This window comes from Ambystoma mexicanum, chromosome 6p (assembly GCF_040938575.1).
Source record: "Ambystoma mexicanum isolate Mex_15411 chromosome 6p, UKY_AmexF1_1, whole genome shotgun sequence".
Lineage (NCBI taxonomy): Eukaryota > Metazoa > Chordata > Amphibia > Caudata > Ambystomatidae > Ambystoma > Ambystoma mexicanum.
The window spans coordinates 190,078,292-190,095,991 of NC_090935.1; positions in this window are offsets into that span (position 1 = coordinate 190,078,292).

A 17,700-nucleotide genomic window follows, 5' to 3' on the forward strand; every position below is an offset into this window, starting at 1 on the left:
TATTTATAAGGTCAATGACATCAAGATGTGTCATAGTTCTCACAGAATGGATTGGGCAGTGTTCCCTCCCATCTGTGGGCCAATAAATCCAGATAAGGTGGGTGTGTTTTGGGAAGCCAAGGGAGGAAACCAAATCCATCATCTTACTCCAACAGGGGCTGGGTCTGGTTTTTGTACATGGAAATCTCATTGTATGACAAATGCCATCTCTCATCATATTAGGACACATATGTCAGCATGTTTTAATGCTACATTTTTCAGTGAATCGCATAAACCTTGTCAGATGTCTGTGCAACCTACTGGTGCAAAGCTACAGTAGTTTCTCATTTTTGTCATAACTATATTAATAAAAAATATGGCACTTGGTAGGTGGAATATGGATAACATTTTACATATTTTCTAAAATGTGTATGGTTCTCCCATTTATACAGAGATCACAATCAAGTTTTTCCTCATATCTTTTGATATGTTGGTTGTCACCAAAATCATTTTTTATGGCTCACCAAAAGTGGCTCACTGACAGATTTTGAGAAATCCGAACCTGAATCATGTATGATTAATATTACCCAGGTTATCCCATAAACAGCATATCTCCTATGTTGTGAAATTATTGTGAAACTACTCGTAGCTCTGCCCCCCCACCCTGAAAAGGATTTGGTTTTGGCTCTGAAGTCAAGAGGAATTCCTGTGTTTAGAATAGCCAAAGGCTTCAAGGGCTAATGGCCAGCTTTATAACAGTCTAAGCGGTTTTAGTCATAAAACCTGGGGAGCAGGAGAATTCCTCCTCTCGTCACCCTGACAACGGAGCTTTGAAATCTAGTTTCACACTATAGGAACACACAGCAGATAAATGAACCCAGGATTTCGGCCTGCCCCTCACTGCTAAAGCATTTTACACATAAATATATGTTTAAAGACTTTAGTTGTACATCTGAATGCTTAAAGTGTTGATTGTAAGGCAAAATTGCAATGTCCTTTGTCATTTCCAGTCGCAAATGGCTTTCACTCTACTGTAATTCAACATCTCCTTGTAGATTCTGCGTACTATTATTTCCTCCTTTGATGGGCTCATGATGGACAAAATTTAAGTTCATCTATTACACTTTTGAATACATTTTGATGAGCATGTCTTTAATATAAAGGGAAACATGGATTTACACATTTCCTTTAATATTTCTGCTGAAAAACACATTGCTTCACAGTAACTGTAGTTCACAATGCTGCCATCCCATTTGGGGGTCCTGTGGACTGTAGTTCTGGAGGAAATTATTTCAGCTTTTTCATACTTTGGCACATTATGCCATGTGTTCTTCCCTTGTGTCGGGTAATTTACATGTTTATGCGTCTCCAAGTTTTGAGGCCCAAATTCACTCCTTTTTGTTTGGCACGGGCCTCAATTTGCACATCACTCCAGCACAGGCCTTTTACTGAGGGGCATGTCCCCCAACTGACTCCGGCTTTAGTTTTGGCATTCAGGGCTATTTCACCCAGAGGGTAAACAAGAGATTGGCACAGGGGTGTTAAATATTTCATATGCGATACACCCTGGTCTCAGCCTAGTATGCAGCGCACAGCTGAAATGCTTATTTTATATATTTATGTATTTATTTAAAATTTAAATTAAATATATTAATTTTAATAGGGAGCAGCAATCACCAATGTGGTGACAATAATAGATAATAAGGTATACATGGCCGTTAAATTCACTCTTTAGAAACACAGAAGGAAAACACCAGAGAAAATAACACTTTTGGCTTGTTTGGAAAGATAGCACTTAAGTTAGGATTTCCCCCTGCAATATTCCTCAACTCACAAATCAGCAATTCTAAACAGATGTAAGGAAGCAGCAGGTATTTAGGAATAAAGAACAGTAAACAGAATTTGAATACCACCTTCCCACCCCAAACAAGAGAAAAAAACGGGTTGGAAATCTTACAATTTTAAAATGACATTCAAAAATGGCTTTGCAAAACAATGAAAAGTTGGCAAACATCCTTAAATCAGTGTACCTTTCTATGAGAGCAATATTGAAAAGATGCTAACAATCATGAGCTATAGTTTGAGCAAAAATAAACACTTAAAATCTTAATGGAAGTTTGAAAATAATTGAAATTGAAAATCACACGTGTAAAACTGCAGAAATGCAAATTCCCGCCTAAAATTAACCAAACGATTTTTAAGAAAAACAGGTGAAATACACTACTTTTGAGGTTTAGGTTGGGATGTAGCCATGGGTCTTGGGTATACTCCAGAGTTGAAATGAAGTCTCTGGCTATTAAATTGAGTGAGTTATGCAAAGTTGAATGCAAGGTGTTTTTGAAAAATAAAGGTGCCAAAAAGAAAACAGAAATCAAGTTTTACAATGGCAGTTGTGCTCTTCACTAGGGCATTCAGGCTAGATTACCAGATTGAAACACAGTAAGCTCTAGAGTTGATCCGCGGAACCAACCCCAACTCCTCCGTGCCCGCCCTGGCTGACCCAGTCCGGTTACCCGAGGGAGGATTAAGGGTTTTAGGATTTAAACAAGAGAAAATAATTTAAAGAAGTTAGCACTAGCACAAAGAATCACAGGCAAGGTTTCAATAATGGTTGTGACAATATTACAAGTTCTTAAAGTCAGAATATGGTGGTTTAGAGATTGGGATGGAACAAAACAAGGCAAGGTATGCTATGATTTTCAATGCTTTATATTAATACTTACAGTCCACTTTAATTTACGATTTGGACCATCAAGGGTTCTGGTCATCACACGGATCGGGTCTAACCAAGGACAGCAGGGCACATCTGGCGGGATAGGCCCTGCTGGGCGGGTCTGGCCACTGGACTGGCACCTCGGGTTACTGCACTGGACTGCACTGGTTACTGGAGACTGGAGATCAGTGGGATGGCAAGTTTGCAGTAGGCATGCATTTAGTAGCAAGCTAGCTGGATCAGATGCTTCCCTGGGGTTTTTGGGGTTTGTTTAGAATTGAGACCTACCTGAAAATGGAGTCAGCAATGCTTAGGCCTTGGCTTTGTAATGAAATCAGGAATCAGGAACAAGACGCTGCACAGGAATTCAGGAAGAAAGTCAGGAATCAGTCTGTTGGTGTACTGTCAGGTTCCCCTATTTATCATGCCAAATGACATCACTAAATTATATGGCAGGGGCAGTCTTACTGTCCACACCCCTACTGCTAGGATTGGGCAAAAGCACAGTTTCTACCTTGCTTTTTGCTGATTGGATGACAGAAAAGGATGTCATTTTTTATGGTGTGACTTGTACAATGTCTAGAAACCTCCCCTAGCTGTTGGGACCAAAATCTAACTTTCCCACAAATATATATTTATGTAGTTATGACCTCTAATGAAATCAGGTGCATAGGTTACATATTTTGTGGGTCACCCTTCAATCCAAGTCCCACATCTGTGAGACCTGGGTTTTGCCTTTCTGCTACATTTTGGCAATTTTAACCATGAAAGATTTGGCCTAAAATTTCTCAATTTTGTACATAGATGGGCAATTACCCCAGGGATATGTATCCACAATGTTATGTTTGCAACATTAATACTTTCCGCGCAATCGGTCATTCATTATAACTTCTGTTCGTTACGCAGTAAGAAGCTCTACCAAGTTTAAAATGAATAGCATAAAATTAGATTTAAAACTACTAACTTTCAGATTTTTCCTCATTCTTGTGGGAAAGTTAAATATCTTTGAAGTTCAGTTACAAATAGGCTTTTTAAACACCAAATGTCACTTGTCAGGTTTTTTTTTCTTTTTCCAAAGTGTAAGCAAATGTCAATCCCTTTGAAGCGGGGTGAGGCCTCTCTCTGTTAATTGAAGTTTTCTGACCCTCCCTCTTGAAGGGTGAGTGTCTTAGCCTGCTATTGTCTCGGCCTGAGGCAAAAACGAATGTCTGATGACCACTGGGAAGCCCCATTGTCCTGGGGATCCAAAGCCTCCAAGCCAGCCGTTAGCCTTTCCTGTCCCCGCAGTTTATGAGGTGTCACCCTTTCTCAGGGCCAGCACTGGCATATAGTTTACCAACTTATCCTGGGTTTAGCTTTTATTTTCTCATTTTAAATCTTGCATGAAACCTAGGAATCAAAACAGTTTATAGGTTTATTTCTAAATATGGCAAATCATTTTACATTTTTAAATAATAAAACCTTTACACAATAATATACTTTTAAAATAGGCGATTTTCCCCTTCATTCAGGAAAAAGCACATTTAACTTATTTCTTTAAATTTGGTTTTCCTCTGCAGCAAATACGCACTTTAGTCAGCTCTAGTTCTTCCCTTGAGTGCTGTAATTGTTTGCAGCATGGATAAATGTATCAAGCATTTGTTTAGAGTCTTTCTCTGGACAGCCGATTCTTTAGATACTATTTAGAAATAGCCGCATTTCCCGTGGAAAATTGAAAACACAGTCCCTGGTTTGCTTTTCCAAAGATACTGTTGCCATACTGTCATTCAAATGAGGCCCGGTTCCTCAGAGCCACTAGGTATGATCCTGAGCATTGCAGGGCCTTTTTGATCATAGTGGTTTATGAGAAATGGATGGATTTAGCACCAAACAGCACATTGAAGATTGAAAAGTTGACATTTTAAAGAGGCATTTTGGGTTTACAGCAAAGTAATGCTGCTTCTTTCCTTTGCTCCATGTAAAATGTTGCAGAGCACAGTGGCATACTCCTGCAGTGAGTACTCAGTTCCACCCCACCTGAAATGTGTGTTGGCAGGGTGGTGCAGCCATTTTCTGGTTATTGTAAAGCACAGTTTAGGGATCTTGGTGTGCACAGGAGTCAGCACATCCATTTTGTGCTGTTTATGGCATCAAAGCAGCAAAGTTGTGTAACATAGCACATCTGAGTGGGTCACAATATCCCACAGGGGTATATCATGGTAACAAGAGGCTAGCTCTTTCTTTCTAGGAGTTGGCTTTGTGAAAGAAATAGAGCAGAGGAATTGTGTGATGCATTATGTGAAGAATTCACAAACATAATGGGAGATTGAGATAAACTGAGCCTGCCAATTGGAGAAGGCCGACAAAATATGAGGTCAGACTGTAGCCAGGCATAGGAGACCTACAATCAACATCTCCTCCTATTGTACTCACATTCTGTGTTCCCTGTACTTTATTACATGGTATCCTTCATTCACTAACAGGTTGTTTGTTATATGTATGAGTGTACTGTTTACGCCTTAGAAACCTGTAAACATTTTAAATTGGATTTCAGATAGAACCATGCTCTTGTTCATCACAATGGTTTTCATGAACTGTCATGCATATGAAAATAAAAATACTTAAATAAATTGATTTATTATCAAAAAAGAGTATCAGCCAATTAAAAAGCTGACATTTTTCAAAAAGCAATGAGATGTGTTTATTTCAACAAGCTTTTTGTTTCTAGCGACAGTTGCCCCATCTGTGTGGGCTTCCAAAAGGGTTTAAAACTAGCTTGCATTTAAACTGTCTTGCATGGCTTTTGAATTATAGAGGGTAGGACAACCCCCAGTTATAGAATTGGAGAAGGCGAGGCTATCCACGATTTACCATTTGGCACAGCTAAGACTGATGGTTCCCTCAGGGTGCCAGAGACTCGAGACGTCTTGGGATCCTCTCTGTTCCATTGATTGAGAAGCATCTCAATCGAGTGTTCAGCCGCGACTTGAGGAGACAAGATTTCATTTTGTAGTTGGTCATTGCTTTCTGAAGGAAGCACGGTATGTTTGAATTGATCGGCTCCTACATTGCGAGGATGGTGGCAGCTATATTTATATGGTCAATGAAAGTCAATGGAATTAGAGAATGTAAGAACAGAGCATCAGAGTCTCTGTCAGAGAAGACAAGCCAAGGCTAGCTTCCATTAATGAATTGGGAGGTGTCGCCGACTCTAGCCTTGGCAGGTCGGCATTGTGTGGTAATATAGATGAAGGGGTAACTAAGATCACAGACTTTTCTAGAGTGGTGTGAGCTGGCATAATGGCCACTGAGGACTCAGGGTGATAGAAATCCCGGAAGTCTACAGTATGTGTTTTTAACATAGCCCTGTTATGCTCATGTTTTTGTTCATGCTCACGTTAGCCAGTGTTCTTTTGGGAGTGCACTTTAATGGCATTCCTAGTTTTGGAGTAGTCAATTGAGGAGGCATGGTCGATTTCAATGTGTAGACGCCATGGCTCTCATTTGGAATGCGTGGTAACTCCATCTAGTGATCGAGAGCAAAAACAGTAGCAGAAACGGTATGAGCAAATGGACAATGAACAAATCAAAACAGGGGAACACAGGTTTACCTGCAGATAAAACCAAGATCAACCACCGAAAGGAGCTTGCTGCGCAGCTAAGCAGCCAAGCAGCACTTCCGTAGCACTTCACCCATGTGCACAGTGCTTATGAAGGATTCTGGGTAAAGTGGTTTGGGTCAATGGTTTTCACAACGCGGACTTCACAACATTGGGTACAACACTTCTAAAATAAAAATAAACAGCATAACATTAGTAAGGGAGAAAGCTTGACTGTAACAGGCCTTGTAAAGTCAATAAGTGAGTTTGTTAAAGTTCTTCAGCATACCGCACAAAAGTTGAAAATCAAAGACAGCAGAGGGATCTTTTCAGCCAAGCAGCACTTCCCTAGCACTACACGGATGCCCGTGCGTGGATGCGAGCACACAGTGCTTATGATGGATTCTGGGTAAAGTGGGCAGGGACAATGATTTCACAACGTGGACTTTACATAATTGGGTACCCACTTCTCACAAAAGTTGAATATCAAAGACAGCAGAGGGATTCCTTGCAGCCAAGCAGTACTTCCGTAGCACTTTGCGTATGCGCCTCTCCTACAGGGCCTCCAAGAACCACAGAAAAGGAAGGGGTCCCTGACATGGACAGGGAAATGGTGACATGTTTTGCAGAATTAAAAAATGGTATAAGTAATGTCCCAGTATCAGCAACACCTGATTACAAGAAGGAATTGTATCTCTTCTCCCTTTCAAATGGACAGGTGATGACTGTTATATTGGCTTATCAATCATCCATGGGGCAGAAGCCCCTAGAACTTTACAATGGTAAATTAGATTCAGTAATGCAAGGTCAAATCCTCTGTTAACAGGCATTGGCTGCAGCAGCCTTTTCTATTGAGAAAAAATCAACCATCGGTATGGGGTGCTCAGTTACATTACATGTAGAGCACACTGTTTTTGCCATATTGGAATGATCTAAATCCACACTAACCACACGCAGGGCCTCTGCTTATAAAGTAATTTCATCCAGCCAGTCTATTTATATTGTGATATGCTGCACAGTGAACCCTGCCATGTTTACTGCTATACCTGTTGAGGAAGGGGAGGAGGTGCATGATTGTGTTACGTATTAAGGCTCCAAAGATAATTTAGAACACACAGGAGGATGCTTTGGAAGGTGGTAGGTCCTTTCCATTGATGGTTCATTGCGGATAGACCAGGAGACTGGCCAGAGGCACACAAGAGCACTAGTGGTGTGCCATGCAGATGGAGAATATAAGATTATGGTTCAGAAAAGATTACCAACACATTATTTTGCTCAGGCACGGAACTGATTGCCTTAATTGAAACGTTATAAGCATCTCAGGGATATTTGGTAACTGTTTACTCTGATTTTGCAAATGTCACTGCCGCCGTGCATTCAGGGTTATCCATATGAAGGAAGGGGGGATTTTGCAGGTTCGAAGGTATCCCTGTGCAATATGCAGCCATATTGGAAAGATGAATTTATACATTGTCCTGCCCCTCCATGATAGCAGCAGTTAACTGCTCTGCCAATACTCAAAATACAGACCTAATTTCACTCATGCCGAAGACAGGGCCACCAAAGAAGCAGTGTTTATAAGAGACCCAGATGTCGCAGGGTATCCTGAGGTGGCAAATCAGCAGTGACAGTCAACAAGTCCATACACTGCAGTACTGATTACACAAATAATTCAGTTACAGGGACATGCACCCCAAGAGGAGAAAGGTTTATGGGTGAAAATGGGTTGTGCGCAGTCCCCGATGGACCTAATTTGGAGACAAGATGTTACAGGGAAGGTAGTAACACTACAGGAGTTGCCAATGGTTGCTTTTGAGCACCTGCACTAACCGGTGCATATTTTGAAACAGCACATTGCTGCAGACATTTCAGAGGACTGGTTTTTCCCCAATCTGCAGGAATCTCTCGACTCATTTCTTGCAAACTGTACAATGTGCCACCTCTACAATACTGACTGGACAGATGCTCAGGACATTGCGTGGCACATTGCCCCGTCCCAATGGACCATTCTAGGAGCATCGCATTTACTATGCAAATATGTCTAATAGGTGTAGCAATTACTTTTACATTATTGTTGTGGTGTACCTGTTCTCCTGTTGGGTTGAGGCTGGTCCCTGTGTACATTCAGATGCAAAATCTGAGGAACAATGTCTTGTACTTGTGGTATTTCCTCCTTGGGGGGGTTGTGAGGTCTTACAATCTGACAATGGAACCTACTTTTTCAATGACTTATTTAAAGAGATAGCATCTCTGTTGGGGATCCGGCATAAGATGTGTTTCATATACCACCCACAGGCCAATGGAATTTGAGAAGATAAATGGACCCTTGAAAAGTCAAGTGCAACATTAAGAAGGAACTGGGTGCAATGTCTCCCTCTGACTTTGTTTAGCCTAGGAACACACCCTAGCAAAGACCATCACTTATCCCTGCACAGGATAGTAATAGAAAGAAGGATTCACACACCATTTACACCTACATGCACAGCATCAGATGCTCCCAGGGCAGCAAGAGTATTTGGGGAGGAGTTTCATGGGTATTTGCGTGAACTAACCAAATGCATTAAACTTCTCACGCAACAGATTGCTTTAAGAAGAGAAGATGCAGTAGTAACATCAGCAACAAGTCTGCCACAAGAACCAGGAAAGTTTCCTGGGGCCTTTCACAATGGTGTTTGCCACACATTCTTCATTTAAGCTGAAGGATTTGCGGTACTGGGTTCGCCTATCTGACGTTCGGAAGGCACCCAACCCCGCTCCACTTTCTCACGAGGCAAACCCAAGTATTGACCCAGAACAAAGTTGCATATTACAGTACGTTCCCATTGTCCTATTAAAGTTGTCCTGACCGAATAATTGACTCACTATGAGTTGTATAATGCACACAGTTGCCTATTTATTTGTCATTGTGCACCATGTTCCATGTTTATGTATAGTTACCCATTGACATTAAAGTGCATCAGTTTCCACAGTACCTTTTCTTATATTGAAGCTCATTCCACTTTCCATCTTTTTTATGATAATGGATTTGTGATTCTTTACATGGATGTTTGCTTTTTCTCTCCCTCTGCTTGTGCAACACCACAGATGTTGTGTAATATATATGTTATGCTGTATATTTTTTTTACTCTTTGCAGGTTGTTTTGTTTTATATGGTTGGGGCATATAAATGGAGATAGGGGAGTTATGGACTGTTTTTGAGAATGAAACATACTTGAGAATAACACGTTTTAGGTGGGAAACTGAGGAGGATATACAATACAACCAGTATAAGGGTGTTATATTTGACTGATGTGCACCACCCTGAACCAGATAACATGTTGTATAGTCACATGCGTGATGTGTGATGCGTGATGTGGGGAGGGAAATGTCAAATTAGAGTTGCTATGTATGCTTTTTGATCCCTCAAACAACAGGCACACCCAAGTGTTTTATACCCCAAAATATGGTGCTCATGCTCGTATAGCCAATGTCAGGTTCATTTAACCCTTGAAGAGTGTTTCCCAAGGGCACACTGTCCAGGCAGTAATAATGTATAGGGTTGATGAGGAATGTGCCAATAAGAAAGTGTAGGCAAGGTAGGGCCATTGTTTAAGGTGGAACGAGTGATAGGTGGCAGGAGTAGTGAGCTGTGCAGCAGGGAGCTTACTGGGGTTTTAATAAGAACTGTAGCAAAATATGGATTAAGTAAAGTCCAGCAGAGTATGCTTATTGCTTTTGAGGAAATGCACTGTACCCATAAGAATGAACAGCCATTGCAATAAAACACTATTCATCATGATCTAACTGAGGGCGTGTTATGTGTGGAGGAACGACACATACTAGCTACAGAGCTGCAACACTTCTTTATTAGGTAAACTAACATGAAATTGGATCAGCTCTATCAGTAACGACCCCCAGCCAGGGAGACACTCATCAAGTGCCTCTCCATGGAATCAGAACACCCTTCTGCACCAGGCTCCAAGTTCTTCTCAGACACTTAAACTTGGAACCTGGTAACTATGTTCAGGACAACTATATACAAACATGTGGAGGCCCATGCCTGCACTGACAGGCATCTCTGACCGGGTGCAGCAGCATTAATCTACGCGTACTTGGTGTATGGACGATATGCATATTTACACTTCCCACTATCATGGAGGGGTGTATGATAGCTTATCTATAACATGCTTAATACCTAGAGGTTTATAAGTGCGGACCCGAGAATCCAACTTATGGCTCTGTGTCATCTTGCTTCCAAGGTGAGCATGTTGCCCCTGAGCTATCCTCCCGAGATGTGTAGGTTCGCTGACCACCATTCTAGTAGTTCCTGATTCTCATCTATCAGTTATAAATGTGCCGTCCCCATATCGAACTAAGCCCCAACCATTAAGCAACATTCAGAAGAGATCTAATTAACTGCCCAAAGACTTCTCCAAGAAGCTAAAAGAAATTCTGGATCAATAATGATTTTTTATCAAGACAGAAACTTCTGTTTGCCTCCTTTCTGATGCCAGGTATGCAGACTGTAACCAACGCAAAATGGCTGCAGACCCAAAGAGGGCCTTAATCTATAAAGAGTGATTTGAGAGTCATTAGACTTATGACCCTCCAGAACCATTATGTTCTGGACCTGCTCACAGCTATGAAGGGGGAGTGTGCAAGAAAATTGGACTGTCTTGCTGCATATGCATACCCCCACAGGATGCTGAAAATGTATTGCTGTCCCATGCAATAGGTGCCCTTCACAATTTGATGATTTCTATGGAGAAAAGAGCTGGAGTCAATGCAGATTACTGGTTTGATACTGTGTTTTCATGGGCCCCATCGAGGTTAGTGATAGCTGTAAAAATGCTGGTATTTTTGTTCATAATATTTTGTTCCTGTCAAATGATCCTGAGGTGCTGCTTCAAGACTATGCCGAAGAGCGCCATGAAGATGATTTTAATACAGGTGGGTAAAGCTCCTCCTCTTGCAAAGCAAAAGTACACCCATATTGATAGATAGGATGGTATTGTCAGGCCAAGAGTTGTAAAAATAGAGCAGCCTTTGTCACCCCTGGGGACAGTGATGCCAACCCCACCGGATCCAGATAATTATATTGAATGTTGGGTTGGAGGGTGCTGTTTCCCCAGAATAATACGCCCAAAGGAGGGGGGGCTAGGAGGCTATGGGAATGGAATGTTAGCTGGTAAAAGAGCAGGAAGGGATCTACCCTTTGAAGGATAAATTCATGAGATTAGGACACAAGGCTATGCGATGCCAATAAGCCTGGCAACGATTTAGAACACTGCTACCATCACCCCAAGGCAGACACCCCATATGAATTAAACCTAGGCACACTATTTTTTAAGCAAGCAAATCCTCAAAATTCACACTTAAAAGTGGAATGTCATTCCTTGGCACCTGGGGTTTGGAGGGGACAAGGGGGGGCTGTGTCTGGAATGTCTTGTGTTTCCAGACAGGAGGAACAGAAGTGATGCCAGTACATTTATTACAGGTTTGGGGGTATAGCATGAGTGTGCCATGATGTCTGGGTTAATGAGGAAGTCGATTGTCTCATCAGGGTTGGCCTCGCCAAGGTACTTTGATTACTTCTGGAACAGGAGGGTGCACATCATGTGATGGTCCCAAATGTACAAACATACTGATAAGACCCTGAATTTGACAGTGATGATGTAGGGGACCACGTGTCTAAGGGATGGTAATGTAGATACAAGCAATCAATCAAGGAGCTATGGGGTGGAATGAGCATGTGGTAGCCAATGAGGGTGGTAGGATTAGGATTTACTCATTATTATGCATAGTATTGTTTTTCCACTTTATAAGGCATACCATCTTGAGATAAGACGAGTTCTGTGTCAGTTTGGTTCTAAAAAACCATCAGAGAGACTGTTTTTGCATGTAGTAAACCTTGTTTCCCCTCACAAAGAGGTGCAGTGATTATTTTGTTAGTTTGTATTCCTTTTATTCTATGTTTTTTGGGCTACCATCCTTTCCTTCTATGCTGCTGAGTGCCTGATGTTTTATTCAGCCTGCTGTGTTTGTCATCCTATTCCAATTGAAGGTGTTGATTCATATAGCCCAGCATCATTTAGGTATTCAGATTGGTGCCAAATGTCCCAGTGGCTACTGGTTTTTTACATAGGATGCCGGTGGCTATTGAGCCTGAACAATGACATTTCACATACAAATTAGGCAGAGTGGACCCACAATAGTGGCTGCCGAGAACAAATTCAGCATTATGCTGGGCCTGCCCCACCTTATCGCAGAATGTGCTCTCTAAACATATGTAGAGGTAACCTTTCAGAGTTTTCTTTTAGCCCTAGGGAGAATATTCTGGAAAGAGATTCAAGATATTATCGGGCCTGGTTGATGACTTCCTCTCAAGAGTGAAACTAAAAGGAATCGCAGTGACTGAGCATGCTCAAACAGATCATATGACCTCTCCAGCCAATTAGGAAAGATATATTCAATTCAACACAAGCTCTAGATAAAATCTATATCACAGGAATTCTGGTTGTGAGGTGAAAGTACAGGGTGCGGAGGAACATAAGGAGGATTGATGAGGAGGTGAAGTTGAACAAGGAGGTAGATGAGAGGAATAGTAGGAGCAGTAAGGAGGTGAACAAGGAGGTGGAGGGGAGACATACTTGAAGCAGTAAGGCGATGATCAAGGAGATGTAGGGGAGGAATACTAGGAGTAAGGAGAAAGTGAGAATGAACAAGGAGTTGAAGAGGAGGCATATAAGAAGAGTGGAGAGGAGTTGAACAAGGAAATGGTGAGGAAGATTAACATAAGGAGTGAAGAGGAGGTGGCTAAGGGTCAGGAGGAGGAGGTTGGAGGAAACACCAAGAAAGGAGAGATGCAGAACATTGAAAGAGAGATAAAGTAAGATATTGATAGAGAAGAGGAAGCGGATGGAGGCCAAAGCCTTAGGTGTACAGGCAGACACACCCTAGCATTGAGAGGGGTGAATTGGAAGGAAGTACAAGCACATGGTGATGCATCGAGTAAGAGACATAGGTCAGAGGTGCATAAATATCCATTACAAGACTGTTGTGATATCTCAAGAGGCAGGACAACAAGACAGGGAACTGAATAAGGTATACTGTACCAATTTGTAGACAAGCTGATGTGGCCAGCTTCTCTTTGTGGAAGCTCTTGGATGCATTCTTGTAAGAGCAAAAACAATATAATGTATCTCCAATCCACCTCCATGCCCATTGCCCCAATCCTATTTTAATTTTCAGCACTGGAATCATTTTGGCTAATATTTACCCTGCCTCCTGGATGGATCATTTTGTTAGTCTGTTCTCTTTAGTGTCTAGCAAACTACCTAATCCCAATCATAGGAAATTAATTCATATGTATCAGATTAAAGTGATTTTGATGATTTTACTCATATGTTGTTGACAAATGCCATAGCCTCCAATAAAACTTCACCTGGCTGTGAAGAGCTATTTAGACAATGGATCAGGGGTGTAGACACTATCTGGAATGGATAAGTACCTTTTACTCAGAAAAAACAACTTCCAATCCTTGGAATTCCCTACAACTCGCCTCCCCGAAGGAAAATTATCGATAGCTGGAAAATGTATGGAGAAAGAAAAGAAGACTGCTATCTGCAATGAATGTCAAAAGTGCTTTAACAAGCTATAAGGTTGCAACTGTTGATGCCACATCTAAAATACCTGCATTACAAGATTCAGACATTGCATATAGAGCCAGAACTGTTATCTTCTATTACCAACTTTATTCATCCGAGCTGCAGCTCATTGTCTTTTGTGCCATCATTATCCCAAGCCTATGGGCCTCTTTACGACCCAGGCGGTAGAGGGTTAACGGCGCCGGTAGAACAGCCGGTGCCATTATCCCTCTACCATTCATTACGAGGTCTGCTCGCAGGTCCTGCTAAGAACGTCTGGTCAGACCAAGCGTCCATAGCGGGAGCCGCTAGCAGACCAGGATGCTAACAATGGGCCCAGCATTAACCGGCCCGTTGTTAACATTCTCCCCATTCCCATTGAGCCCTACAGGGGCTGAAATGGGAATGGAGGGGATGTACTGGGTCCGGGTCCCGAGAATGGGAATTACCGGGTCCGCCAAAGTCGGCATGGCCCAGTAATTCCCTATTTCTGGAACCCGGACCCGGTACCCGGTATGGTATGATAGTTTATTTATATAGCGCCTATAACAATGTGATTCAAAGCGTTTCAAGGCAAGGGAGGGAACAAGGGAAAATACAATGACATTCTTACAGGCCATGAACAGTAAGGATGTGAAATTAACTATCATACTCGGCCTGACGACATTTCAGATAGTGCAAGAGCTAACACATAGATAAGGAAGGGAGGGGGAGAGTGGGAAGGAAATGGAAACAGACAAGTGACTACCGTACTAGGCCTGACGACATTTCTGGTAGAGCCGCTAAAAGCGGCATGGCTACCTCCATACTCGTATTGAGGCCATATGCCTTTAATGCTTATTTTATCAATAACATTGAAAAAATGAAGAACTTTATTCCCCACAACTTGGCAAAGGTTGATATCATCCTAAATATTCCACCGTCAATTCTCTCTTCTGGGTATTCCTTGATGCTCCCACAGTTTGAATTTGTACATGTTTCTCCGGATACTATTCGTGCATTACTAAAGGAATTGAAACCCAAACAATACACATTTTGGTCTTCGTGCTAGTGCAGCAAAGCTTTATGTTGCTGATTTGACTCATTTCATGACTCATTTTATAAATCTTTCACTACTAGAAGGAGGAGTTCCATCTAAAAATACATTTGCTAATGTATCCCCTCTTAAAAAAAAAAAAAAAATCTTAATCCTAATGATCTTCAAAACTACTGCCCAGTTGCTGGTCTTTCCTGGCCAGGAATGATCCTATAGAAAATAGTGACCAGTCAGCTCCAAGATAATGTAGAGAAATATTTGCTCCTGGATTCTTTCTAATGTGCCTTTCACCCAAAGCATAGCACAGAAGCAGCACTGGTGGCAGTGTGGGACAATTTACTTGATTGGTCAGACAAGGGTGAACTCTTCCTAGTTGTGATGTTAGACCTCTCGACTGCATTTGATAGGTTGACCACAGTATTTTACTTTCTCGTTTAAGGACAATGGGGGGAGTCTCAAGGAAAGCCTTGTTATGATTCAGCTCCTTTTTATCTAACTAAATATTATCAACAAGTTAACTGTGGTGGGCATCAATCAGATACCTTTCCATTGAGTTACACCATCCCCCAGGGCTCTTCACTCTCACCTCTCCTTTTCAATCTTCATATGAAATCCTTATTGAATATTTTTAGGAAATGTAATTTAGGTGTCCATTCATATGCAGACGATCCTCAAGTTTTCTTAAAAGTTGGCAATAGTGAGGAATCATTTCAGAGAATGGATTGCTGTCTGAAAGAAGTTAGTCTTTGAATGTCCAACAATCAGTTGCAGCTGAATGCCAATAAAACAGAGGTGGCCGTGTTTGGGTCAAAACATCTATTATCAGATGCCTCCAAAACCCTTCCACCGTAGCTATGTGGACTTGAGCCTTACCTATGGATGTAAAGTAAAAATCTTGGGCTTTATCTGGCAAGCAAATATTGGGATTGAAAACCAGGTCGGTGCCAAGGCTCAGTATGTTTTTTATTCTCAACGCCTTTTGTCCCTTGCTCTTCCTTTTATACCACATACTGATCATGCTACGGTAGTGGGAGCCTCAGTCAACTCCCGATTGGATTATGGTAATAGTCTGCAAAAAGGGGGAGCTACACCAAAGGTGAAGTGGGATCAAAAACCCAAAGTGTTGTAAAAGACTGTTCTGAGCTTCAGAAAAAGGATTGTGTTATAAGAGTGAAATCTGGGATGCTGAACCTTTGTGTTTTGGTGAAAATTGTGGGAAATCTTTGAACAGAAGGCCTAGACTTGGGGAGGCAACCCTGAGAGGCAGAAGAGGGATTTTTAAGGTGAACTATCGAAACCAGAGGTGCCTAGGCTTGGGGAAGGTAACCCTGAGATGCCTAAAGAAACTGCAAATCATTTTGCAACAGCAGGGGCCTAAGCCTGGTCAAGGGAACCCTGAGAGGTCTAAAACAACTGTACTTTAAGAAGCTTGGGGAAGGGAGCCCAAGCAAACACCAGAGCTTGGTGAACTAAGTTGTTTTGATACTGAAGGAACCTTGCTTGGAAGACTCCTCAGGCATATTTAAGTTGAACTATTTTTGTGTACTATCAGCACCAATCCTGACAAGAAGTTCACTTGAATCCAGTTTTGGATTTACTTCTTTGGGACACTATTTTTCTTTTGAGGAACCCGCGCACAACATTTGTTTCCAGAGTGAGGGCAAGCATAGGTTTCACACAGACAGTTTTTGTTTTGAGACTTATGGACTTAGACTATCCTTAGAAACATCAGTTGAGGGAACACCCAATTTAGAGATAGGGCAAGTTAGGCATTACACCAACCAGGCATTAGGTATTAAATGTTTTCAAACTGTTATCTCTTGTGTCTGTTGCTGCCTTGATACCATGCCTGTTTCACAAACTATAGATATGCATCAGTGTCTTGTTTACCACGAAACTGCGTGACATCACTGCCATGCTTAAAGCAAGTCTGAGCCTTGTCCTGTTGTCTGATGCTCCATTTTGCTGAATGGGGCATAGCCCCATTCTGAACAGGCTCTCGCTTCGGAGCTGAACAGCTGCATGGTCTATGTCATTTTTGTGCAAACTAATCATAAGCTTTAGCAGCTCTGCCACTGTGTACAGCAATAATCATGGCAGCGGTGCTTGACTGTTTTATATAAAATTCAGAACACATCTATTCATTCTTCACATTCCCACTAAGTCCTCGCTTCCACCACTGCTGATGCCTAAGGTACAGGCACATACAGAGCCCACACAAAGGTGCCTGCCAGGTGCCAATGATGGGAAGCAGGAGCCGAAAGCCACACATCAAAGAACCAAGAAAGAAGTTTGAAGACATTCAAACCCCTACAATGTAAGTGACTGAGAATTGACAATATATCCATGGAAGGGCTCCCTGGCTTGAAGGCTAAAAAATGCAGAGAAGTTGTGTTGAACCTAGATACTAAGGGGTCGATTCATGGAAATAATGTGCGCCGAAAATTCCTGCGCAGAGGTGCCAAAACGTGTGAATCGCAGGAAAAGTGCGAAAAACGCAGTGCAAGTGCGAAAATCACAGGGAAACCAGCGCACAGCGATTCATGGAAGTCTGTGCGCAAGAAAAAACATTGGATGTGCGCTAAAAATGTGCGCCGCGCATGCCGACGCACAGGTCATCCAACAGCGGCCACCACGGCCACTGCGAAATCGCACATAGCGTGGCGCACATCACAAAAGTAGGTGGAACACGGGGCGTAACACTCGGAATGGGGAACAATGCGTGAAAAGATGGGCGTCTTGGGGGAATTACAGGAGGCAAGTGCGCGG